The 24,724-nt window shown below is 44.0% G+C and overlaps 1 protein-coding gene across 2 annotated transcripts in view; it reads left to right on the forward strand.

The window, feature by feature from the left end:
• lrrc7 (leucine rich repeat containing 7) overlaps positions 1 to 24,724 on the forward strand; it is a 661,225-nt gene that overhangs the window by 6,648 nt on the left and 629,853 nt on the right. Inside the window, exon 2 of one of the 2 annotated variants that reach the window (XM_063064198.1) lies at positions 1,480 to 1,554. The exons of the other annotated variant lie outside the window; for it this stretch is intronic. The gene's annotated coding sequence lies outside the window, so the exon portion shown is untranslated. The remainder of the gene's footprint in view (positions 1 to 1,479; positions 1,555 to 24,724) is intronic. 2 annotated transcript variants of the gene reach the window in all.

Genomic DNA, 24,724 nt, shown 5'->3' on the forward strand with positions numbered 1-24,724 from the left:
CATGATGGAAGTGGTTGAATCCACCACTCTCTGTAGCCTTCTCCATTACAAGTTTCTCAAAGTCCTTGTTGACATGTTCAATCTCCTTAAATTTCTAAGCAAGTAAAAATGCTGGTGTATCTTCATGTTTGCATCTATGTGCTGGGACCAGGATACATCCTCTGAGATGTTCATACCTAGGAACCTCTGAGATGTTCATACCTTTCTGATACAGACCTTTCAATGAGAGCTGGTGCTAGCTGCCTAACTTCCCCTTCCTAAAGTCTGCACTCATTTCCTCAGTTTTTTTGACTTTGAGTGCAAGATTGTTGTTATGGCACCATTCAACCTGTCCTTTCTCACTCCTGGCTGCCTCCTTGTTATCATCTGTGATTTTATCTACAATAGTGATGTCATAGGCAAATTTGAAGATGACATTGGAGCTTGGGTGGCGGGGTGGAAATACATCTCTACTAAAGGAGGTTTAAGGCGCTCCTTCCCTCCACAAGCTTGTATGTCACCCTTGGGCAAGGTGTAGCATCTGCTTAGCTCCCTGATCAGGGTTACATGAGCCATGGGAGCAGGTGGTGGATAGTCGTATGAGTAGCTGCTGCGTATCACAGACCACTGACAGCAAGTAGACCATCTCTGAAGAGTATTGATAATGGCTGAGGTCACCCTTCTTGTAAAGACACTGCCCAGACGGAGGCAATGGCAAACCACTTCTGTAGAAAAATTTGCCAAGAATAATCATGGTCATGAGACCACGATCACCCACATCATATGACACTGCACACAATGATGATGATTGGAGCTTTACAGCATATATAGTAAAGAAAGATCACCAATGCATCTAATTTTTGAGGATGCTGAAGAGAACTGGACTTTGCACATAGAGTACATACTCATGTCATTCTAGAGATGCACAGTAGAAAGCATCCTAATAAGCTACATCACTGCTTGGTATGGAAACAGCACTGTGGCAGACAGGAGGGCTCTACAACGGGTCGTGAAACTGCTCAACGCATCACTGGCACCAGCCTACCTGCCATCAAGGACATATATACGGAAAGATGCCAGAAAAGAGGCAGTAACATCATGAAGGATCCCACATGCCCTGTTCATGTACTCTTTGATTTTGAGTGTGGTCATCCTGACGTGGATGTTATGTAGCTTCCTCTCAGATGGAAGTGGGACAATTACTTTCCTCAAGCAGTAAGGCTGATTGACACCTCCACCCACTAATTCCACCACTGCTTTATTATTTCCTGTTAGTCACCTTATGTACAGCCAGGTGTCACATTGTGGACATATAATCAACCTATGTATGTAACTATCTTTATTGTGGCTTTTAAATTTATTTTTATTGTGTTCTTTATCTTTTGTGTTTTTTTTGTACTGCATCAGATCCAGAGAAATAATTATTTTATTCTCCTTACACTTGTGCAAAGAAAATTATATTAAACAATCTTGAATCTTGAATTTACATTTTCTTTTCAGAACAGGATATTGGTTGAGACTACCCTGGTCATTGGAAACAAGATCTGAGCAGCCAGTCTCTATCACTTGTACCATGTAAGCATTTTAGGCATTTGTGGTGTTTAAAGAATGTTAAATCTTAGAATGCATGGACTCATTTCCAATAGTACTTACTTGTATGTTGGAATGTTTTTAGTTTGTGACTAGCAACTAACTGGCTTTATAACATGTGAATTAGGGAGACAGTGAGAGGATGGAATAAGAAAAGGATGTATTGTTGTTTGGAGGACTGGTTTTAACTAGAGGAAAAGGTGATGGCCTGGCAGGGAAAAAGGGGTTGCTATCTAAATGTCAGATCAGTTGTAGAAAAGCAAGTGAGACACACAGAGGAGGCATTTTGGGTAGTAATAAGACCACAAGGTGCAGGAGCAGAATTAGGCCATTTGGCCCATCGAGTCTGCTCCACCATTTCATCATGGCTGATCCAATTTTCCTCTCAGCCCCAATCTCCTGTCTTCTCCCCGTATCCCTTTGTGCCCTGACCAATCAGGAATCTGTCAACTTCTGGCTTAAGCATACATAAGTACTTAGCTCCACAGCTGCCTGTAGCAAATGATTCCACAGATCCACCACTCTCTGTCTCAAGAAATTCCTCCTCATCTTTGTTCTAAAAGGACACTCCTCTCTTCTGAGGCTGTGTCACCTGGTCTTAGACTCTCCCACCATAGAAAACATTCTCTTCACATCCACACTATCAAGGCCTTTCACCATTCGATAGGTTTCAGTGAAGTCACCCCTCATTCTTCTAATGTTTCTTTTTAAGCATTTACATGCATGATTTGCTGGCTAACTCTTTTTTATTTTCCATCCTAAATATTCATGAGATGGGCATGACGATTTATATGTTGAACTGCTGCAGTTTGTGTAGTGATATAATTGCTCATTGAGGTTGGATGGTGAACTCCAGTATTTAGTGCTGGTGATGATGGGACTGTGATGTATTTCTAAATCAGGTTAGAAGTGAAGCTTGCAAGTGGTAGTATTCTCATATGCATGCTGATGTTATCCAATTTCAAGTTATTCCCATAGAACTTTACTAAGTTGCTGCGGTGCATTTTGCAAAGTTATACCTGGTAGCCATGGTGCAGTAGTCATAGAAGAAGTGAATTTTAAAGGCAGTAGGTTAGCTACTGATCACGTAGGTTGCATTGTTGTGGATTTCATACAGCTTCTTGAGTATCGGACCTACAATCTTCCTGGCAAGTGGGTAGTATTCCATACTCTAATTGCCAAATAATGGTGAAAAAGAACTGAATTCGTTGTCATAAGGTACCCAGCTTTGACTTGCTCTTGTAAACAGCATTGTGTGGCAGGCTCAGAAAAATTTCCCTCCTTCTGGAGCTGTCTATTGCCTGGAATTTGCTTGATGCAGACCTTATTTGCCACATCAGTTTATGCCATGACAATTGACTTGATCCTGCATTCAGATGTGGCTTGCTTCATTAAGAACTGGAAATGCTCTTATCAGTGAACATTCATTTCTGATCTGGTCCTGAGGAGAGGCATTGAACAACCTAAAAATAAGGTATATTTTGCTGCTGAGAGGAACTCTTTGTAGCAGCACTCCAATTTAGAACAGTTAGTCATCAAAGATTATATCCTTCTTCCTTTGTATTTATTATGATTCAAATTCCAAAGGAACTTTTGCTCTTGACTGTACTCTTACAAAGCTCTTTGAACTTAGCCGAAGGACTGTCAAGGGCCCCCTGCTCAACTTAGCAGTGAAATTTAACTCCTTTGGCCATTTTTGGCCAAATGGTGTAACGTGGTTTGGAACTCAGATGCTCTAGCGATCCCCAAACTAAGCAAGAGTAAGGAGGTTAGAAGGGAGGAAGTGCCACCAGCTGGGAATGTTAATGATACTTTCCATCAGTTTGTTACTGGTTGAGAACAGATTGACAGAGTGGAAGTTAGCTGGATGAGACCTGCTTTTTATGGACTGGAGGTATCTGCGATTTTTCAGTGAGTGGATGGGAAAATTATAACTGAATTGGAAAGACTTAGCTTGATGCAAGCCGCACCAGACTGGAAATGCTGGGCTGCTCCTCTTCTTTGAGATGTTTGATTTGGAGTACGAAACATAGAAGATGAATCCCTTCCAATTTGGACAGCATGTGATGTCCATGCAGAGGCAGCAAGCTATGCAATTCAATTGAGTGTATGTAATGGAACATATGAGTATGCCTGATCCCTGCACGTTACTTATCCAAGGAACAGATTCAGTGGAAGGAAGGGTTTATGCTGTATATTGGAATGGCTGTGGTAAACCAGAAAAGATAGACATTCCTGCATTGCTGTTTTATTTTATTGGCTACGTGGAGCAAGAGTTACATCATGCTGTGAAAGTCTTAAATGAAATTCCAAAAGGCCATTAGATGGATTATAAACATATTGTAATCCACCTTGAATTGTCGTTGCAGTGTGACCACCTTTATCTGTTTAAGTTGTCTTCCTACATTTGCACTTGTGGTTCTATGAGCCATCTTTCTAAACATTAGGAGTAATGTTCTAGTTTGACTACATCTGTGTCACTGTGCGTAATTGTCATTGCTTGACTCAGAAGCATGAGCCAAGAAGTATTCAGAGAAGCCACAGAAATTCTTTGTATTGCATCCAGAGATACTTGTTCGCCTGCACTCTTTATGTACAGCTTTTCAAAAAGAGAAATTATACCCAAAGTTACCACTTTGTTCATTTGGATTTGGTTTTGTTTCTTTTCAGCTTTCTTCCTAAGCTGGGCACGTGAGCCTCTGCATTTGTATATTCAAATATTTTCTGATTAGAGTATGTATCTTCGGGGATGGGGAGTCATGTTAGTATTTTTTCTCCTCCTAGTTCCTGTGATACTAAGCCATTAATAAACCAGTAATCATGGATTCACCTTCACTACTGAGCAGGTGAGAGGGGCTCTGGGGAAACTCAGCATTGGGACCAGATGGTGTGAACCCCAAGGAGTATGTGGAGTTCTCCAGAATATTTTCAATCTGAGTCTCAGCCTGGAAAAGGTCCCAACTATGTGGAAAACGTCATGTGTGGTCCTAATACTCAACAGGGGCCAACTGAAGGTCTCGAATGACAACTGTCCAGTGGCCCTGACCTCACACATTATGAAGACCCTAGAGGTCCTGGCTCACGTCCAACCCTGGTCAGATCAGCCCCTGACCTCCTGCAGTTTGCCTACTAGGAGCACATTGGAGTTGACGATGCTGCCACCTACCTGCTGAACAGAGCCTCCTCCCACTTCGATAAACAGGGCAGCACTGTGAGGATAATGTTTTTTGATTTCTCAAGAGCCTTCAATACCACACAGCCCTCATTGCTGGGGGAAAAGCTCCATTCAATGCAGGTTGGCACTTCCATTGTATCCTGAATAATGGACTACCTGACTGGCAGACCACAGTTTGTGTGGCTTCAGAGCTGTGTCTGTCAGACATGGCTCTAAGCAGCACTGGGGCCCCACAGGGAACTGTATTGACTCCCTTCCTGTCTACCCTGTATAACTCAGACTTTAAACACAACACTGAGTCATGTCATCTGTAGAAATTCTCTGATGACTCGGCAATAGTTGGGTGTATAAAGGATGAATACAGGGCCCTGGTAGAGGACTTCGACAAATAGTGCAAGCTGAAACATCTGCAGTTCAACATCAGTAAGGCAAAAGAGATGGTGGTGGACTTTAGGAAGACTAAGCCTGCACTGTTCCGTTACTACTGACGGTGAGGACGTGGATGTGGTGAGGACCTACAAGTACCTGGGAATGCACCTGGATGACAGACTCGAGTGGAGCACCAACACAGAGGCTGTGTACAAGAAGGGCCAGAGTCAATCCGCTTCCTGAGGAAACTGAGGTCCTTTGGAGTATCTAGGCCTCTCCTTCACATGTTCTACCAGTCTGTTGTCATCAGTACAATCTCCTATGCAGTGGCGTGCTGGGGCAATGGCATCAAAATGGGTGATGCCAACTAGCTCAATAAACTGATTAGGAAGGCTGGCTCTGTTATAGAAGTCAAACTGGACACACTGGAGGCTGTGGCAGAACAAAGGACCCTGTGGAAAATCCTGGCAATTCTGGACAATGTTTCTCACCCTCCACAAGCCACCTTGGTTGAAGAGAGGTACACTTTCAGTAATAGACTGATGACTGCGCTACTTCAAAGAATGCGGTATGAGGTCATTCTTACCCTTGGCCATCAGAGACTATCATGAATCAACCTATAGCTGGGGAAATGATGACACTCTCCTCTTAGACTGCTTATGGCAACTTATTTTTAATTCTTTCTACATCTAATATTTATATCTGTACACTTGTAATACTACTGTGACACTGTAATTTCCTTTGGGATCAATAAAATATCCATTTATCTATCTATCTAATAACCTGTCTGATGTACTCTTTCCTATCCAGACTAAGACAATTTCATTTTGAAGGTGGATAAGTCACAAAGTTGGAGATGAGTACTTCACAGTTGACTTTTTATGGCATTTTAGTATTAAAGTAAAGAAATTATGATAGCATGCACATATTTTCCATTATCTACATTGTTACCCATAAATATTTCTTGATCTGAACATCAGATTTTTTTGAACAGTGATAGGAAACCATTGTAGAAAGCAGGATCTCCCAGTGGCCACACATTTTAATTCCACATCCCATTCCCATTCTGACATGTCTATCCACGGCCTCCTCTACTGTAAAGATGAAGCCGTTGGAGTTGGGTCAGGTTGGAGGAACAACACCTTATATTCTGTCTGGGTAGCCTCCAACCTGATGGCATGAACATCGACTTCTCTAACTTCTGTTAGGCCCCACCTCCCCCTCGTACCCCATCTGTTACTTATTTTTATGCACACATTCTTTCTCTCACTCTCCTTTTTCTCCCTCTGTCCCTCTGAATATACCTCTTGCCCATCCTCTGGGTCCCCCCCCCCTTGTCTTTCTTCCCGGACCTCCTGTCCCATGATCCTCTCGTATCCCCTTTTGCCTATCACCTGTCCAGCTCTTGGCTCCATCCCTCCCCCTCCTGTCTTCTCCTATCATTTTGGATCTCCCCCTCCCCCTCCAACTTTCCAATCCCTTACTCACTCTTCCTTCAGTTAGTCCTGACGAAGGGTCTCGGCCTGAAACGTCGACTGCACCTCTTCCTACAGATGCTGCCTGGCCTGCTGCGTTCACCAGCAACTTTGATGTCTGTTGTTGTATAGATTAGCTGTTGGTAGCAGCAAAGGTGAAAAATTGGGAAAGTTGAGCTGGCAGAAGACTTGAAAATATTATTGAGGGTAGCCAATATACAAGAGACTTCTCCACACTGCTGGGGCTGTTCAGAGCACTATGTGTTTGTTTCTCCTTCTCATGTCAGCATGATAATAATGTTTCTAAAGCCAGAATTTAGCGCCTTTTTGTATTGGGTGGAAAAATGGATTATTCGCAATCTGTGTCACTTAGGTGAATTAGAGTGACAAGCGACTGATTCATGCAGCCTGAAATGTGTAGGAACAAGCATGTTTAGAATGCTGCTGTTTCTGAGGTACAATAAGTTTTCATGTCTGATTCTTTAAGTTTCAGTAAATTCATAAACTCCTTCAGGCCTATCCAGTCAATTAAAAATTTGCTCTCATGTGGCTTCTCCAGTGTTGTAGTCTTTAAAAGCATATTCCTAGTTTTCTTGAGAAGGGAATCATAACAGGATGTACAGTGTCTGTGACCCTCTTCTCCTTGGCGATGAACATATTGGCCAAGTCAGCAGAGGCTCGTTGTCCAGGTCTGGTGCCCGTCAACCACCAATAGGAGCATTGGTGGATGACCTGACTGTAACAAGAACGTCAGTGCCAGGATGCAGATGGATGCTCCAGGGTCTGGAGAAGCTCACTACTTGGGCAAGGATGAGCCTCAAATCTAAGAAATCCAGATCCTTAGTACTTAAGAGAGGAGAGGTGGTTGACAAATTCCGTTTTAAACAGGGAGGCGCCCAAATTCCAAGCCAATCAGAGAAACTGGTGAAGAGCCATGGCAAGGTGTTTAACAGCTCACTGAAAGACACAGCATCCATCAAAGCAGCTAGGGAAGAGCTGCAGCAAGGTCTGACTGCTGTGGAAAAGTCACGACTGACTGCCAGGTAAATCCAGTAGGTTTCAATAGGTACATTTAATGTCAGAGAAATGTATGCAATATGCATCCTGAAATTCTTTTTCTTTGCAAACATCCACGAAAACAGGGGTGTGCCCCAAGGAATGAATGACAGTTAAATGTTAGAACCCCAAAGACCCCCCCAGCTCCCCCCCTCCCACGCATAAGCAGCAGCAAAGCAATGACCCCTGCCCCCCCCCACCCCTAGGAGTTAATAGCATGGTATTCTCCCACGGATTCTGTGGCCTCCACTAGTCTATGATGTCCCAATATCAACAGCTGAGACCTTTTAGAGAAAAATTGGCAAGCACCTACAGAGGTGGCTGGGTGTGCCTAGGAGCCTAAGCAGCATCGCCTTGTACAGGGAGAGTAACAGACTGCAACTCCTCATCAGCAGTGTGAGCAAGGAGTCTATGGTCAAAGAGTCCAGTGACCCGAGGGTCTTGCATGCTGGCATTGAGGTGACGATGGGCAGGAGGTGGAGGGCACAGGATGCAGTTGAACAAGCCGAAGTATGGCTGTGCTATTGTGTGCTAGTGGGCACAGTGGCATTGCGATGGATGGGCTTGGGTTGCTTCCCAACTGTCCGCCACGATATTGCTGCAAGGAAGAGCGAGGTGCCAGTTGGTCCAGCAGGAGGTGCGAGCTGATGTGGAGGAGCTGTGTGCCAGCAAGATCGCTGGTATGCAGCAACAAGGCACATGGACAAGATGGGACCAGGTACAGCAACAATGGAGGAGGAGAAAATGGCGACGCAATGCAGCGTGCAGCGGCCACTCCGGTGAATGATATCTGTTATCTGTCAAGTAGGGTGCCGTGTACAATCCTGATTTGATGGAGACAGAGGTGAGAGCACGGAGGAACATCTGGAGAAACTTCTGAAATGCCTTCTTCGCTGCCACTGCTACTGTGTGATCCAGAATCTCCGGAGGGGAAGGCCCCGAGTCCTCGGCTTTGCTTGTTGCTCGGCTGCCGGGGCGGGGTCGAAGGTGCTCAGCAGAGGATGGTGCTCGGGAGGCTGTATCAAAGGGGCTGGTCAGAGGCTCGAAGTTTTCGGATGGACTCAGAGTCGGCTGTGGTCGGGTGCTTCCAATGTATGGGCAGTTGTCAGCGCCTGGAGGTTTATGGCAAGGAGAGTTTCTCCCTTTTACTGCCTGCTATCGGGACTATTGGGAGTCGATTGGAAGTTTGAGACTTTTTTTAACCGTGCCCATGGTCTCCTCTTTATGAAATTATGGTATTGCTTTGCACTGCTGTAACTATATGCTATAATTATGTGCTCTTGTCAGTGTCAGTCTTTGGTTTGTCCTTTTTTTTCTGATATCACTCTGGAGGAACATTGTATCATTTCTTAATGCATGCATTTCTAAATGACAATAAATGAGGACTGAGTGTCCTCATAATCTAAAATAATCTAAATCTCATGGGGGGAAATTTGGTGAGCTGAACCAGTCAGTATATGATGTCTTGCCAAGCCCTGTTGGGGTAGGGCCAAGGGAAGGGAACACTAGAGCACTTCCTCAGCTTCTGCCCAAAAGCCCTGCGGGAGGGCATTATCATTGGCGCCATGACCAGGTGCTGAAGACAGTGGCTGACACCTTGGAAACAGCCATCGCCCAGCAAAGCAAGCAATTGCTTTTATCAAGGCAGGGGAGAAGGCTCAAATCCAATCCAAGGAGCATGCCGGCCTCCTAGGAACAGCAAAGGACCAGCAACTGAGAGTCGACCTAGGGAAACAGCTCAGATTCCCCGAGCACATTGCCTCCACCATGCTTAGGCCAGACATAGTGTTGTTGTTAGAGTCATCTAGACAACTGGTCATGTTGGAGCTGACCATTCCCTGCGAAGACCGGATGGAGAAGACCCATGAAAGGAAAAAGACAAAGTACCAAGACTTGGTGAAGGAGTGCTGCAGCAAGGGGTGGTATAGCTTGACTTGAAATGCAGATCTCCTGCCCTTTAACCAAGTTGTTGTACGCCCTTAGAGGTGCGCTGCAGAGAGTTTGCTGGTCACAGCTGGACGGGCATCTCAGGAGCCCAGAAGAAGAAAGCCATCAGGAACAGTATAGAAGCAGCAGAGTCAGCCTTGAGATGGCTGTGTATCAGGAGGAGTGATCCATGGCAGAACGCCACTCAGACACAATTCGGGATCTGATCAACCCCGAAACAGCCAGATTGCATCACTGATCTGTCTGAGTGCATCGCAAGATTTATCATTCTATCACTAGGAAACACACAAAAGTGATTGTTTCTTATGCAAGCAACACACATCAAAGTTGCTGGTGAACGCAGCAGGCCAGGCAGCATCTCTAGGAAGAGGTACAGTCAACGTTTCGGGCCGAGACCCTTCGTCAGGACTAACTGAAGGAAGAGCTAGTAAGAGATTTGAAATTATTAGCTCTTCCTTCAGTTAGTCCTGATGAAGGGTCTCAGTCCAAAACGTTGACTGTACCTCTTCCTAGAGATGCTGCCTGGCCTGCTGCGTTTGCCAGCAACTTTGATGTGTGTTGCTTGAATTTCCAGCATCTGCAGAATTCTTCGTGTTTATGTTTCTCATGCAGTTCTCTCTTCTACATGCACATACATTTGACATCTACCAATGATGCTGTCGTTCAGAGCAATGTTAGAAACTGGCGTTGGACATGAAAGTATGCAGTAACACATCCTCTGTTTTTTCTCTAATTTTACAAATGTGAAAATTATGTGTAGATTGTGTACTGTATGTTTCAAGCTTTTGTGCTGTGAATTACAAATAAATCTATTTAAAATGTTCTAATGCTAATAAAATTATCTGCATTCTACAGATAGAGTATTACTTTAATTTACAGGATGTGGGCAGTATTGACAGGCAAGTTTTTATCCCTCATCATTAATTTCTCCTGTGCTGTCACCTTCAACTTTTTATAGTCCTTCTGGTAAAAGTGCTGCCGCAGTGAATTCCTGGATTTAGGTCCAATGAAGGTAAAAGATTGCAAGTGCATTTCAAAGTAGAATGGTATATGACCTGAATTTGAAGGTCATGGCGAATCTAAATGCATTTGCTAATAGTAGTGTTTTCATATGGTGGTAGACATCATGAGTTTGATAGATGAAGTCAGGATAGCTGAGGCAATTAGCTGCAATACATTTTCTAAATGATATAATCTAGAGCCACTGGTGAACAGCGAACGGTTTTGTGGTGCGAGAGAGGTGATAATTAATTTGGTTGCTTTGCGGGTGGTTAGAATCTTGTTGAAGATGATTGTCATATGTGACTTCTGTGTCAGAGCATTGTGTCAGTGTCCCTGGACACTGCTCTAGGGAACTCCTGCACTGATGCCCAAGGGCTAACAGGATTGATCTCCAACAACTGCAAAAAATCTTCCTTTTTGGTGAAGTATCTCAATGGAGTATTTTTTGTTACCCCTCTCTGCCCAAAATCCCATTGACTTCAGTTTTATCAGGGCATCTTGATACAATATTTGGTTGAATGCGGCTTTGATGTCATTAGCAGTTTTTCTTGCCGCCTCTCTATCATTCAGCTCTTTTGGTTCATGTTTGGACCAAGGTCATAAAACACCTTGTAGCCAAGTGGTAGCACTGAGTATATCTTCATCTCTTGACATTTCATATTAAATTCCGGAAGACCTAGTAGGATTGAATTGATTTTGTTTTGGTTAGGATATTCATGGATTCTCTTTTTCAATGTTGGATAGAATCTGTTCTAACTGTCTTGGCATAGCTTGACTTGAAATGCAAATCTCCTGCCCTTCAACAAAGTTGTTGGAGCCTGTAACTCTTTGGGAAGATGGGGACCTTGAAAATAAGCTGATGGCTACAGATGGCAGAATGTTCTTCAGTCATGTCTATTATACTTAATTGGCTCATGATCCATGAGGATGATTGAGACATCTTCTCCTCCTCTAATTATCTATTAGCACGAACCATTGACTGGTGTGACTGAAGATCTTTGCTCTGATCCACTGACTATATTGTTGTCCGTCGCCTGCTGGTTTTTGATTATTATCATAGGGATATCCTGAGGTGCAGTTTTGCCATTGTTGATACATAAGAATGTAAGATATTAAGTATGTACGTAATAATAAAAGAGGTACAGTATATGCCCTATCACTCTCATTGAACCAAATTTGAAACCTTAGCTCAATAGTAATGCTAGTGTGTGAGATGCACAGTAAAACTCCATTTATTCAGCTTTAGGACTTGCAGTCAGACTGCAGATTAAATGTTATTCTAATTAATTCTCTCATTAACTCTCTTTAGCAGCTAGAAAAGAAACCTATGCTCTTTTGGAGTTCTGAAAAATGAGGATTGATTTTATCAAATATTTTAAAATGGTCTTCCTCTATACTTTTCTTTTCCTCTTGTAGCTACATTAAATTTTAAAAAAAAACCTAAAATCTTACCTCATTGCAACGGAGAAATAGGTACTTAATAGGTTGTAGAAACTGCTTTGGGATGTCTTGCATTAGTGCAGATTAGGACAAGTGAGCATCTGACGTTTGTCGGTACCTGTACCATTGTGTAAAATTTAGTCCAAATGCAGTGTATCAGAGTAGTTGGGGGATTGGGAAGGGTGGGGATGTGGTGGGGTGGATGTAGGAAGGTACAATGATGGTGGTTTTCAAATTTCTTTTGGTTTTAGAGTAAGAACCTGCCTATTGCTTGGTGCATGACCCTTTAAAATATAATTGAAATTTTATTAAGTATTCTGCATTTTTTATCCTAATGCAGATTTGTATTCCATCTGTGTTCCATAATTCTATGGGCTAGTAATTCTACTGACTCTAATTCTGTATTCTCATGCCTGTGGTAGTGAATAGTGCCTTTTAATTTGTTAAATGGGAAAAAGCAAAGAAAAAAAACATATTTTGCAGCTAATAGAAACATAGAAATCTACAGCACATTACAGGCCCTTCAGCCTACAATATTATGCCAACCATGTAACCTACTCTAGAAACTGCCTAGAATCTCCCTACCGCATAGCCCACTATTTTTCTAAGCTCCAATGTACCTATCTAAGAATCTCTTAAAGACCCCATTGCATTCACCTCTACCACCTTCGCTGGCAGTACTTTCCATGCACCCACTACTCCCTGTGTGAAAAACTTACCTCTGACATCCCCTTTGTACCTGCTTCCAAGCACCTTAAAACTATGCCCCTCGTGTTCGCCATTTCAGCCCTGGGAAAAAGCCTCTGGCTATCCACAAGATCAATGCCCCTCATAATCTTACGAGGGGTGATTGATAAGTTCGTGGCCTAAGGTAGAAGGCATCAATTTTAGAAAACCTAGCACGTTTGTTTTTCAACATAGTCCCCTCCTACATGTAGCATACGGATCCCTTCTTTGTAGAAGTGGTCCACAGCAAGGGTGACAGATAAGTTTGTGGCCTAAGGTAGAAGGAGATGAGTTATACAGCTCTCGTTACATGCACGTGCAGTTCAACTCTTTGAGTGAAAATGCAGAAAATTTGAAATTAATAACTCAACTTCTTCTACCTTAGGCCACAAACTTATCAATCACCCCTGCTGTGGACCACTTCTGGAGGTCCAAGATGCCGACTTCTACAAAGAAGGGATCCGTTTGCTCCATGACCGCTGGACTAAGTGTGTAAATGTAGGAAAAATAAATGTGCTAGGTTTTCTAAAATTGAATCCTTCTATCTTAGGCCACGAACTTATCAATCACCCCACGTGTACACCTGTATCAGGTCACTCTCATCCTCCGTTGCTCCAAGGAGAAAAGGCCAAGTTCACTCAATCTATTCTCCTGAGGCATGCTCTCCAAACTAGGCAACATCTTTGTAAATCTCCTCTGAACTCTCTCTATAGTATCCTCATCCTTCCTGTAATGAGGTGAACAGAACTGAACACAGTACTCCAAGTGGGGTCTATTTAAGGTCTTGCATAGCTGTAATATTACCTCATGGCTCTTGAACTCAATCCCATGATTGATGAAGGCCAATACACCACATGCCTTCTTAACAACACTGTCAACCTGCGCAGCAGCTTTGAGTGTCCTATGGACATGGACCCCAAGATTCCTCTGATTCTCCACACTGCCAAGTGTCTTACCATTAATATTACATTCTGTCTTCAAATTGGACCTACCAAAATGAACCACTTCACACTTATCTGGGTTGAACTCCATCTGCTATTTCTCAGCCCAGACTATCCACAACACCCTCAACTTTTGTGTCATCAGCAAACCTACTAACTCACCCTTCTACATCCTCATCCAGGTCATTTATAAAAATCACAGAGGAGGAGTCCCAGAACAAATCCCTGCGAGACATCACTGGTCACCGTCCTCCATGCAGAATATGAATCATCCACAACCACCCTTTGCCTTCTGTGGGAAGCCAATTCTGGATCCACAAAGCAAAGTCTTCTTGGATCCTATGCCTCATTACTTTCTGAATGAGCCTCACATGGGGAACCTTATCAAATGCCTTAATGAAATCCATATACACTACATCCACTACCTTCAGCAGTGTGTTTTGTTATACTCTCAAAGAATTGAATCAGGTTTGTAAGGCATGACTTGCTCTTGAAAAAGCCATGTTGACTATCCCTAATCAGATTATGTCTCTCCAAATCCTACCTCTCAGGATCTTCTCTAACAACTTGCCCACCACTGAGGTAAGACTCACTGGTCTATAATTTCCTGGGTTATCTCTACTTCCTTTCTTGAACAAGGGAACAATGTTAGCAACCTTCCAATCCTCTGGTACTTCTCTCATCCCTATTGATGGTGCAAAGACTATCACCAGCAATCTCCTCACTCACTTCTCACGGTAGCCTGGGGTATATCTCGTCTAGTCCTGGTGATTTATTTAACTTAATACCTTCTAGTACATCCTCTTTTTTAACGTCTATATGCTCAAACGTCTTAGTCTGCTGTAAGCCATTCCCACAATCGCCAAGGTCCATTTCACTGGTGAATACTGAAGCAAAGTATTCATTAAGTACCTTCGCTACCTCCTCCGGCTCCATGTCATGTTTCCACTCTCGCTCCTCATTGGTCCTATTCTCACATGGCTATTCACATATTTGTAAAATGCCTTGCAGTTTTCCTTAATCCTGCTCACCAAGGCCTTCACATGGCCCCTTTTAGCTCTCCTAATTTCATTCTTGAGCTCCTTCCTGGCACTCTTGTAATTTTCTAGAGCTCCACTTGAACCTTTTCTTTTCTTCTTAACTAAATTTTCTACATCCTTTGTACACCATGGTTCTTTAACACTACCATCCTTTCCCTGCCTCAATGGAACATGCTTATGCAGAATGCCATGCAAACGTTCCCTGAACATCTACATTTCTGCCATGCATTTCCCTGAGAACACCTGTTCCCAAGTTCCTGCCTAATAGCATCATATTTCCCCCTATCCCAATTAAATGTTTTCCCAAATTGTCTGCTCCTATCCCTCTGCGGTGTTACAGTAAAGGAGATAGAGTTGTGGTCACTATCTCCAAAATATTCTGCTGCTGAGAGATCTGAAACCTGACCAGGTTCATTTTCCAATACCAGATCAAGTACAGCCTCTCCTCTAGTTGGCTGATCTACATATTGTGTCAGGAACCTTCCTGAACACACCTAACAAACTCCACCCCATCCAAACCGCTTGCGCTAAGGAGATGCCAATCAATATTAGGAAAGTTAAAAATCTCCCATCACAGCAACCCTATTATTATTGCACCGTTCCAGAATCTGCCTCCCTATCTGCTCCTCAACGTCCCTGTTACTATTTGGGGTTCTATAAAAACATCCAGTAGAGTTATTGCCCCCTTCCTGTTTCTGACTTCCACCCACAATGAGTCAGTAGACAATCCCTTCATGACTTCTTCATTTTCTGCAGCCGTGATACTATCCCTGATTAGCAATGCCACACCCCCACCTCTTTTGCCTCCCTCCCTGTCCTTTTTGAAACATCTAAAGGCCTGCACACTCAGCAGCGATTCCTGTCCCCGAGTCATCTAAGTCTCTGTAATGGCCACAACATCATAGTTCCACATATTGATCCACGATCTAAGTTCATCCGCCTTGCTTATGATACTCCTTGCATTAAAATAGACACATCTCGAACCATCTGTCTGAGTGCTTCTTTACTCTATCATCTGCCTATCCTTCCTCATAAACTCCTTACAAGCTGTCTCTGCTTGTGTGCCAACCACCCCATCCTCTGCCACTTCACTTCGGTTCCCACCCCCCAACAAATCTAGTTTATACCCGCTTCAATAGCATTAGCAAACCTCCCTCCCAGGCTATTGGTTCCCCTCAAGTTCAGGTGCAACTCAACCCACTTGTACAGGTCATCCCTTCCCCAGAAAAGATTCCAATGATCCAAGAACCTGAAACCCTGTCCCCTGCATCATCTCCTCAGCCACTCATTCGTCTGCGCTGTCTTCCTGTCCTGACCTTCACTAGCTCATGGCACTGGGAGTAACCTGGAGATGACCACCTTGGAGATCCCGCTCTTCAGCCTCCTTCCTCACTCCCTAAACTTACTGCGCAGGACCCTCTACCCCTCTGCTGCCCATGTCATTGGTACCAACATGTACCATGAACTCCGGCTGCTCACCCTCCCCTTCCAGAATATCCTGCAACTGCTCAGAGACATCCTGGACCCTGGCACCCGGGAGGCAACACACTATCTTGGTGTCTGTTTTGCTGCCACAGAATCTCCTATCTGTCTCCCTAACTATCGAGTCCCCTATGACTATTGCACTGCCTGACTTCACCCTACCCTTCTGAGGCTCAGAGCCGACCATAGTGCTATTGGTCTGGCTGCTGCTGCTGCCTTACCCAGATAGGTCAACCCCCTCAGCACTATCCAAAGGGGTATACCTGTTGCTGAGGGGAATGGCCACAGGGGGACCCTGCACTGACTTCTCTCTCCCTTTACCTCTCTCGGTGATCACCCATCTCATCATCATCATCAGGTGCCGTGCCCAGTTTGAGCTTTGACTGCTATGGCCCACACACTCCTGTTTCTGGTCAAGTGGATCAATTCATTGATATTCATTTCCAGTTCTCTGGCTGCTGTTTCCATCATCATTTGTCTTTGTCCTTGCTTTCTTCCCTTTAATCTTTCCCATAATTACCGTGCATTCTAACTCCTCTTTCCTAATCACATGTCCAATGAAGTCACGTTGCCTTTTCATGATCTCATTCATTATTTCTCTTTTTGTGTTTGCTCTGTTCATGACATCCTTGTTAGATATTTGTTTTGTCCATGATATTCTTTGCATCCTCCTCAAAAACCACATCTCTGCTGCTTCAATTCAATTCCTCATTTTACTAGATATTGTCCAACATTCTGAGCCATATAACATAACTAGATAAACGTAACATTTCAGTACTCTTGAGATGGGTTGTCATGCCTAGTTTAGTATTGGTCAGTATACTCTTCATTCTCATAAAGGTGTCTTTTGCCATCCCTATTCTTCTTTTGATGTCCATGTCGCACCTGCCATCTGATGTCACCCAGCTTCCAAAGTAGCAAAAGTTCTGTACTTGTTTTATGTCTTCCCCATTTATTCTCAGCCTGCAGATAGGATTCTCCTTCTTTTTGGATATCACCATACATTCTGTCTTTTTGCAATTGATGGATAGACCCATTTTTGCACTTTCTTCAACAATTATATCAATTAAGTTTTGTAGTTCTTCCTCTGTACTTGCAATTAACATTGTCATCTGCATGTCTGAAATTATTGATGTTTTCACCACCAACTTTGATTCCCAAGATGTCAATATTCCCAAGATTACAATATGTTTTGTAATATTGTTTCACTGTACACATTAAATAAATCGGGGAGAAAACGCACCCTTGTCTAATGCCTCTCTTGGTTTTCATAAACTGACTCACTTCTCCATCTATTCTTACAGCGGCAGTTTGTTGCCAGTATAGATTTCCGATTAGGCGGAGGTCTTTCAAATCTAGATCTAGAGTTTCCTGTAATATTTCAAATAACTTATTGTGCTTCACTTTATCAAATGCTTTTGTGTGGTTGATAAAACTAACAAACAAATCTTTTTGCACTTGAATAGCTCATTCTGATAGTATCCTTAACATCAATATTGCATTTCTTGTACCTTTCACCCATCTACTCCCCGAATTCTGCACTCTGGGTGTAACCACCTGTTCAAAAGTTGTATCTACCAATTGCTCTGCCTCCCAAATGATCCTGAGTTCATCCAACTCCAGCCCCAGCTCCTTAGTGCGGTTTTTCATGAGCTGGAGTTGACTGCATTTCCCGTAGGTATAGTCATCAGGGAGACTATCAGGCTCCATGAATCCCCACATCCTACAGGAGGAACATTCCACTGCAGTATCTGCCATCCTGCCTGCACTGTACAACGTGCAGCCAAAACCGAATCTTCTAACCTGTTTCTTTGGCCTCAGCCTCTTCTCATCGAGGCCTCTTGAGTCAAAGCCTGGCGCTTCTACTCTCACTGCTAGCCTACTCCCGACGATGCCTGCCCCACTTGCCCCTTCTGTACTTTTACTTAATTCGTAGTTCTCTGCTTCCAACGCTGATTAGACCTCTGTAATGTCCGAACGCCCACAAAGCTCTCTTTTTATACTAGCTTCACCGACCTGCGGGTAACCTCTTCGAAGTGCTCTGTTCCCAACACTGATTGGGCCTCTGGATGTGTATATTTTGTGGCTTTTGCTGGACTAATTTCCCAGAGAATATTAAATATATAAAACAAGTTTTCTGCAAAAATTAAATCAATTAATCATACTAAAAGAAAGTGAATGTCAAATTAGCATAACTTGATATTATGAAATGTCATTGTCTTATTTTGTGAGGTTGAAAAAGCCCTGCAGGCCAAAGTTCAAAACACCTGTGAGTGAATATTTACTAGTCAATAGATTCATACAACACAGAAATTGGTTCTTCTGGCTTATCTCATCTCGGCCTGCTGTGATGCCTATTGTTACTCATCCCATTTGCCTTCATTAGGCCTATATCTTTTGAGCTTTATGCTTTTCCTGTTTAATGCTTCTTAAAATTGTAATTGTATCTGATTTTTAACTCTTTCCTCTGGCAGCTTGATCCAGATGACCGCCCTCTGTGTGGGGGAAAAGCTTCATCTTCAGTCTTTTGCCTCTTACTTACCTTATACCTGTGCCCTTGAGTTCCAGACTCCCCTATCCTGGGGAAAAGACTCTTGTCTGTCCAATCTATGCTCTTCATAATCTTATAAATCTCTATAGGGTTATTGCTCAATCACCCCCCTTCTTCTTAAAACCACAATTCTCTCTTCTCTGTTAGGGCTCCAGTATTCTCCTGTTTTGCTTTCCTTAGCAGCCTGGGATAGATCTTGCTAGATGCTGGAGATTTATCCATCCTAATGTGTTCTTATATCCTAACACTTCCTTCTTCCTGATACAGATGAGCTGCAGAATATCAACAAACTCTCCCTTAAAACCCAAGTTTGCATATCCTGGTGAGCATCAATGAGAGGTATTCACTTAGGACCTAACTTAGATCCACCCACAAGTCACCCCTTTGGCTCTTGAAGGGGTCTACTTTTTTCATAGCTAACCTCGTGCTTCTAATATTTACAAAAGGTTTTAGGATTCCCTCTAATTCTATATGCAAACGTCATTTCATTCCCCCTTTTTGCCCTCCTAATTTCTTTAAGCTCTCTTCTATATACCCTATAAACCTTAAACCTTGGTACTTGCTTTCAGAACCTGACATACATTTTTCCTTGATCAAGCCTTCATTATCCTTTGCCATCTTTGCTTTATGTCCTTGCAGGGACACAGTGACTCTGCATCCCTTCTATCATGCTCTGAAGCTCCTCTTACCCTCCAGCAACATTCCCTATCCACTTCAGCTAGATCCTGTCTTACACTGTTGAAGCTCATCAAACTATGGTCATAGTTCCCAAAAGATTCCTCCACAGTTACTTTTACCATTTATCCATCATCGTTCCCTAAAGTCAAGTACAGCTGTATCCCTGATAGGTCTCTCTCCATAATGGCTCAATAACCCTCAGATGCATTTTACAAATTCCACCCCATGTAAGACCGTTGTGATAAGGCAATCCTAGTTACTATTAGGAGAGTTAAAATTCCAGCAGAATTTTTACAGCCTTCTAAATACATATCTGTTCTTCTAGTTTCTGCTGCTATTGGGAAATTTATATATTGCAATGTCATCAAAGTGATCACCTCGTTCTTATTACTGAGTTCTAAAAATATTGCCTCAATAGCTGACCTCTCCCTGAGACATCCAACCTGAGTAGTGTCTTAATGCTCTGCTTGATCGAAAGTGCAACACCCCTTTTTGTACCTCCCCACTGTCACACTTGAAACCTCTGCATCCTGGAATATTAAGTGCCAGTCTTGTCCATCTTTTAGCCACATTTTGATGGTTGCAATGATATCACATTCCCATGCACTAATTCACACTCTTGGCTCACCTGTCTGACATATAAAGCTCTTTCCATTAAAGTTAATCCCTGCTTGTCTCTAACTATTCTTCTCACTGAACTTGTCTGTTCTATTTTCTACAAATCACTCTGCCTGTCCACCTGCTGCTCTGTCATTCTGGATCCCAACCTCTGCCTTGCCAGTTTAAACCCTCCAGAGTAGCAGTAATAGACATTCCTACAAGTATATAGGCGATCCTCCAGTTCAGATGCACCCATTATTCTTGCACAGATCATTCCGGCTCCAGAAGCAATCCCAATTATCTAGAAACCTGAAGTCTTTCTCTCTGCACCAGCTTTTTAGCATGAATATTACGTTTCAGTTTTGCAGCATATTGTGAATATCTCTATGGTCTTCACATTCGCCAAACCATTGCTTCTTAAAAGATTTACTGGAAGTCATTGAGAAAGCCTGCACATATTCTGAATTGGTTACAAATTATGGAAAAATATCAGGGTTCTCTACATTGATAATGTGTAACCGGCTTGCATCTGCTTCCTCCAACATGTTCACACCATCCCTCTCGCATGGCTTCTGTGTCTCAGCCAGCGTGCTGAGTCAGCTGAAGTACAAAGAACTTTGTCTGGGGAATTGGATTGATGAATCTAATTTGTACCCAGTCAGATTCAAACTGATCCTCTCAGCAGTGCTCACAATCCTTTGTAGAGACGCAGTCAGATGCCTTGCAGTGCCTGTACCAGACGGCGATGCAGCTGGTCAGGACTGTTTCAATGGTGCTCCTGTAAGAGTTGGTTTGAACTGGGGGCGGGGTGTTGAGCCTCGCTCACCTTATTCTCAGGAAGTGGAGATGCTGCTGTGCTTTCTTGACCGAACAGGTGGTGTTCAGGAACTAGATGAGATCATCCGTTCTGTGCACTCCCAGAAACTTGGTGCTCCTAACTGTCTTCTCGGAGGAGCCGTGTTTATGCAGTGAGGAGTGGTCAGCCTGTACCTTCCTAAAGTCCACAATCATCTCTTTGGTCTTGTCCATGTTGAGACTCAAGTAGTTGTACTTGCAGCATTCTTCCAGCTGCTCTACCTCCTCTCTGTATGCCATCTCTTTGTCATTGTTCATGAGGCCAATTATTGTTGTGTCAGAAGAGTGCTTGATTCGGTTTGAACTGTATCTAGCAGTGCAGTCATGTGTCCTCAGCAGGCTGGGCACGCAGCCCCAGAGAGATTAGATTAGATTATGAGGACACGCAGTCCTCTTTTATTGTCAATTAGTAATGCATGCATTAAGAAATGATACACTGTTTCTCCAGAATGATATCACAGAAACACAAGACAAACCGACTAAAAAAACTGACAAAAAACACATAATTATAACATATAGTTACAGTAGTGCCAAGCAATACCATAATTTGATAAAGAACAGACCATAAAAAAGTAAAAAAAGTCTCAAAGTCTCTCGAAAGTCCCATCATCTCACGCAGATGGTGAACCTCCAGCGCCGCAAACTTGCCGATGCAGCATACTGGAAGCACCCGACCACAGTCCGACTCCGAGTCCGTCCGAAAATTCCGAGCCTCTGATCAGCTCTCTGACACCAATGCAACGAGCACCATCTCTGCCGAGCGCTTCGACCCCATCCCCGGCAACAGGCAATAGGCAAAGCCGAGGATTTGGGGCCTTCCCCTCCGGAGATTCTCAATTTCACAGTAGCAGCAGCAGCGAAGTGGGCATTTCAGAAGTTTCTCCAGATGTTCCTCCGTGCTTCTCATGGCTGTCTCCCATCAAATCAGGATTGTGCACAGCATCCCAGTTAACACATACGATATCGTTTCGGAGCGGCCGCGCGCGCTGTGTCACACCACCATCTTCTCCTCCCTCCTCCAGCCGGTGCTCAGCATGATGGAGCTAAAGATGTTACTCTCAGTACAGACTGACTGTGACCTTTCTCTCAAGAAGTCCAGGATCCAGTCACAGAGAGAGGTTTTGAGACCCAGTGAGGATAGTTTCCAATCAGCTTCTGAGGGATGGTCGCATTAACGTCAAGCTGAATTTGATAAACAGCATCCTTGCATATGAGGCACCATTTTCCAGGTGGGACAGGAAAGAGTGTAATGTAGAGATTATGGCATCACCAGTGACCGACTTGAAAGATGGGTGAACTGGAAAGGGTCCAATTTAGCAGTAAATCACAAACACAAGAAAGTCTGCAGTTGCTGGAAATCCAAAGCAACACACACAGAATGCTGGAGGAACTCAGCAGGTCAGGCAGCGTCTATGGGAAAGAGTAAACAGACGATGTTTCTGGGCTGAGAAGAAAGTGAGAGGATGCCAGAATAAAAAGGTGGGGGGAGGAGGGGAAAGAGGCTAGCTGGAAGGTGATAGGTGAAGCCAGGTGGGTGGAAAGGTCAAGGGCTGGAGAAGAAAGAATCTGATAGGAGAGGAGTGTGGACAATAGGATAAAAGGAAGGAGGAGGGGACTGGGGGAAGTCATAGGTAGGTGAGAAGAAGTTAAAGGTCAGTATGGGAAATGGCAGGGGGGCAGAATTTGTTCAGTGGAAGGAGAAATCGACATTCGTGCCATCAGGTTGAAGGGTACCCAGATGGAATATAAGGTGTCACTTGTCCATCCTGAGGGTGGCTTCATCTTGGCACAAGAGGAGGCCGTGGATCAATAAGTCGGAATGGGAATAGAGATTAAGATGTTTGGCCACTTGTAAGTCCTGCTTGTGGTGGATGGTGCGGAGCTGCTCGATGAAACGGTCCCCAAACTTATGATGGGTAACATCAGTGTAGGGGAGGCCACATGGGGAGCACTGGACACAATAGACAACCCCAGCAGATTCGCATGTGAAGAGTTATGTGATGCACTATCAATTCCTCCAAAAGACTGGAAGTGGAGTAAATACTGAAAGGCTTTTATTAACAGTAAATGGACCAATGTCCATGCTGAGTATCTGACCTGGACTGAGAGGAGGAGCAGTGACACAATCGCCTTTATTCAGGGGTCTGTGGGAGGAGCCACAGGAGCAGTCAGCAGAGGGGTGTGTCCAGGCATGTCCAGACAGGTAGGTAACCCAGTTAATATATGGTTTACCACATTGCGTCACCTGGAAGGACTGTTAAGGGCCCGGAATGGAGGTGAGGAATGAGGTGTAGGGGCAGGAGTGGTACTTAGGATGCTTGTAACAATAGATAGCTGCAGGAAGGTTAGTAGGAAGGGACAAATGGACAAGAGAATCATGAAGGGATCAGAGATGGAGACAGAGAGATCAAGAAAGGGAGAGAGGGTGTCAGAGATGGACCAAGTGAATTTAAGGGCAGAAGGCAAAGTTGATAAAATTGACGACTTCAGCATGGAGCAGTGCCAATGTAGCAGAGGAAGAGTTGGCGAGTAGAACAGGGGAAGGCTTTGAGCGTAGAATGTTCTGCATAGGCGACAAAGAGGCCGGCATAGCTTGGGCCCATGCGAGTGCCCATGGCTACTCCTCAAGATTGGAGAAAGTAGGAGCCAAAGGAAAAATTGTTGAGGGTGAGGACCAGTTCTGCGAGATGGAGGAGGGGGATTTTGGTTCCTTTGTCAAGAAAGAAGCAGAGGGCTTTGAGGACTTCCTGATGGGGGGATAAGTATTCTGGGACTGAACATCCATGGTGAAAATGAGGTGGTTGGGGCCAGGGAATTGAAAGTTACTGAGGAGTTTGAGGGTATGAACGGTGTCACTGATGTAGGTGGGAAGAGACTGAACCAAAGCGGTTATACTGGAATTGAGCTAAGATGACACAAGCTCAGATTTGTGGATCTTGGGAAGGAGACAGAAGCAAGCAATGTGGCATCAGGAAACTGAGTTTGGTGGCAGTGTTTGGGAGTTCTTCAGAGTGGATGAGGTCAGTGATTGAGTCAGAGACAATTTTCTGGTGGCGTGGAGTGGGGTCCTCCTTGAGGGGTAGGTATGAGGAGGTATCTGAGAGTTGCCGCCTGGCCTCAGCAAGGTAGAGGTCAGTGTGCCACACTACAACAGCACCACCTTTGTCTGTGCGTTTGATGGTAAGGTTAGGATTGCTGTTGAGAGCAGTGCGTTCGGAAGGGGTTGGGTTGGAGGAGGAGAGATAAATGTTGAAATTGAGATGGTTGTTGTCTCATCAGCAATTAGAGCAGGCAGAGTGAGGTGTCCAAGAAGGGGAGGAGGGTTGGAGACGGAAGAAGGGGCAGTAGGACGATGTAGCAGAAAGATGGGATTTAATGCGATCCATAACTAGCTGCTTGAAGAACTTTATTGATGCCAGTGCCTCTGGATGGTAACTATTGAGGCAGGTTACTGTTATCCTCTTGGGCACTGGGATAATGGTGGCCACCTTGGAGCCTGAGGGGACAGTGGACTGTTTCAGAGAGATGTTGAAGATGTCTATTAAAACCTCTGTTAACTGGGTTGCACCCAACCAATTATGTTATCAGGCCCCGCAACTTTGTGGATCAACCTTGGTTACGGTTTTTCTCACATCAGCTGCGGTCAGGCATGGTGCCTGGTCCTTGGGGTAAAGGGTGGGACTTCCACACCGGCACATCATTCTGTGCATCAAACCAAGCGTAAAATCCATTTAGCCCATCAGCAAGAGAACCATCACTGTCATTGATGTGCATGGTGGACTTGTGGTGTGTTATGGTCTGAATGCCCTGTCACATGC

The sequence above is a fragment of the Mobula hypostoma genome, chromosome 12 (genome assembly GCF_963921235.1).
Source record: "Mobula hypostoma chromosome 12, sMobHyp1.1, whole genome shotgun sequence".
NCBI lineage: Eukaryota > Metazoa > Chordata > Chondrichthyes > Myliobatiformes > Myliobatidae > Mobula > Mobula hypostoma.